Source organism: Arachis hypogaea, chromosome 4 (genome assembly GCF_003086295.3).
Source record: "Arachis hypogaea cultivar Tifrunner chromosome 4, arahy.Tifrunner.gnm2.J5K5, whole genome shotgun sequence".
Lineage (NCBI taxonomy): Eukaryota > Viridiplantae > Streptophyta > Magnoliopsida > Fabales > Fabaceae > Arachis > Arachis hypogaea.
Genome location: NC_092039.1, coordinates 22248373 through 22251579, shown reverse-complemented (window position 1 = coordinate 22251579; position 3207 = coordinate 22248373). Strand labels below are relative to the sequence as shown.

General features: G+C 38.9%; 1 non-coding gene across 1 annotated transcript; it reads left to right on the top strand.

The window, feature by feature from the left end:
• Window positions 1–610: 610 nt before the first annotated feature.
• On the top strand, window positions 611–718 carry LOC112798923 (small nucleolar RNA R71). Its single transcript, XR_003200518.1, has one exon. It is a non-coding gene; the product is annotated as a small nucleolar RNA R71 (small nucleolar RNA).
• Window positions 719–3207: the final 2489 nt, after the last annotated feature.

The window sequence follows — 3207 nt, the reverse complement described above, 5'->3', positions numbered from 1 at the left end:
ACTTTGAGTGGTTTTGATTAGATCAGAGACCATGGTCAGAGTGGTTCTGCTTAGAATTCTCTGTCTGTTGCTAAGAAGATGATGGAAAAGGCTTGCTATTGCTAAACCTGTTTCTTCCACCATTATTGTTGTTGAAACCTTGTTGAGGTTTCTGTTGATCCTTCCATGAGAGATTTGGATGGTTTCTCCATGAAGAATTATAGGTGTTTCCATAGGGTTCTCCCATGTAATTCACCTCTTCCATTGAAGGGTTCTCAGGATCATAAGCTTCTTCTTCAGATGAAGCATCCTTAGTACTGCCTGGTGCATTTTGCATTCCAGACAGACTTTGAGAAATCAAATTGACTTGCTGAGTCAATATTTTGTTCTGAGCCAGTATGGCATTCAGAGTATCAATCTCAAGAACTTCTTTCTTCTGATTCGTCCCGTTGTTCACAGGATTCCTTTCAGAAGTGTACATGAATTGGTTATTTGCAACCATTTCAATTAGTTCTTGAGCTTCTGTAGGCGTCTTCTTCAGATGAAGAGATTCTCCAACAGAGCTATCCAATGACATCTTGAATAGTTCAGAGAGACCATCATAGAAAATACCTATGATGCTCCATTCAGAAAGCATGTCAGAGGGACATTTTCTGATTAATTGTTTGTATCTTTCCCAAGCTTCATAGAGGGATTCTCCTTCCTTCTGTCTGAAGGTTTGGACTTCCACTCTAAGCTTACTCAATTTTTGATGTGGAAAGAACTTTGCCAAGAAGGCATTGACTAGCTTTTCCCAAGAGTTCAGGCTGTCTTTAGGTTGTAAGTCCAACCATATTCTAGCTCTATCTCTTACAGCAAAAGGGAATAGCATAAGTCTGTAGACCTCAGGGTCAACCCCATTAGTCTTGACAGGGTCACAGATTTGCAAGAATTCAGCCAAAAACTGATGAGGATCTTCCAATGGAAGTCCATGGAACTTGCAATTCTGTTGCATTAGAGAAACCAATTGAGGCTTAAGCTCAAAGTTGTTTGCTCCAATGGCAGGGATAGAGATGCTTCTCCCATAGAAGTCGGGAGTAGGTGCAGTAAAGTCACCCAGCACCTTCCTTGCATTGTTGGCATTGTTGTTATTTTCGGCTGCCATGGGTTCTTCTTCTTTGAAGGTTTCTGTTAGGTCCTCTACAGAGAGTTGTGCCTTAACTTCTCTTAGCTTTCACTTCAAGGTCCTTTCAAGTTCAGGGTCAGCCTCAACAAGAATGCTTTTGTCTTTGCTCCTGCTCATATGAAAGAGAAAAGAACAAGAAAATGTGGAATCCTCTATGTCACAGTATAGAGATTCCTTGAGGTGTCAGAGGAACAGAAAAATAGAAGGAAGAGGTAGAAGAATTCGAACTTAGTGAGATAGAGTTCGAATTGTGCATTGAGGAGGAGTGTTACTCCATAAATAGAAGGATGTGAGAAGAGAGGAAGAGTTTTTCGAAAATAAAAAAAAGATTTTAAAATCATTTTGAAAAAGATTTTGAAGAAGATATGATTGAAAACTATTTTGAAAAAGATATGATTAAAAAGATATGATTTGAAAAATAATTTAAAAAAATTTGATTTTAAAAATTAATGACTTGGCTAACAAGAAAAGAGATGATTCAGACATTAAACCTTTCTCAACAGAAAAGGCAACATACTTGAAATGTTGAATCAAATCATTAATTGATAGCAAGTATTTCTGAAAAAGGAAAGAAATTGATTTTGAAAAACTTTGAAAACTTGAAAAAAAATTTGCATTGAAAACAGAATCTTCCTTCTTGTGCCATCCTGGCGTTAAACGCCCAGAATGGTATCCATTCTGGCATTTAATGCCCAAAGCACTACCCTTTTGGGCATCAAACGCCCAGCCAGGCACCCTGGCTGGCGTTTAAATGCCAGTCTGCCTTCTTCACTGGGCATTTTGAACGCCCAGCTTTTTCTGTATAATTCCTCTGCTGCATGTACTAAATCTTCAGTTCCCTGTACTATTGACTTGAAAATAGAACCAAGATCAAATAAACAATGCATGCAAGACACCAAACTTAAAATGAGACTAGTGTCTCAATAAGAAATATAACATATTTTTGGTTTTTATGATTTTGTAATTTTTTTGGGTTTTTTTTTCGAAAATTAAGTGGAAAAGAAAATAAAGGTATCAAAATTCTTAATGAGAATTTCAGGAATCATGCAATGCTAGTCTAAAGCTTCAGTCTAAAGGACTTAGACATGGATAGCCAAGCTTCAGCAGGACATTGCATTCAAGAGCTAAATTGATGAGAATCAATCAGCTTTGGTGATGATAAGATCATCACCTTGAAACACTAGAATTCATTCTTAAGAACTCTGAAAAATACCTAATCTAAGCAACAAGATGAACCGTCAGTTGTCCATACTCGAAATAATCTCCGGCAATGGCGCCAAAAACTTGGTGCACGAAATTGTGATCACTACTTTTCACAACTCAAATAATCCCTGGTAATGAACCCAAAAACTTGGTGTTCAATACCATGGCATAAACACAACTTCGCACAACTAACCAGCAAGTGTACTGGGTTGTCCAAGTAATAAACCTTACGCCAGTAAGGGTCGATCCCACGGAGATTGTTGATATGAAGCAAACTATGGTCACCTTGTAAATCTTAGTCAGGCAGACTCAAATGGTTATGGATGATGTATGAATAAAACATAAAGATAAAGATAGAGATACTTATGCAATTCATTGGTGAGAGCTTCAGATAAGCGAATGGAGATGCTTTGTCCCTTCCGTCTCTCTGCTTTCCTACTGTCTTCATCCAATCCTTCTTACTCCCTTCCATGGCAAGCTGTATGTTGGGCATCACCGTTGTCAATGGCTACAGTCCCGTCCTCTCAGTGGAAATGTTCAACGCACCCTGTCACGGCACGGCTATCCAGCTGTCGGTTCTCGATCATGTCGGAATAGAATCCAGTGATTCTTTTGCGTCTGTCACTAACGCCCCACAATCGTGAGTTTGAAGCTCGTCACAGTCATTCAATCATTGAATCCTACTCAGAATACCACAGACAAGGTTTAGACCTTCCGGATTCTCTTGAATGCCGCCATCAATTCTAGCTTATACCACGAAGATCCCGATTAAAGAATCCAAGAGATAAACATTCAAGCCTTGTTTGCTTGTAGAACGGGAGTGGTTGTCAGGCACGCGTTCATAAGTGAGAATGATAATG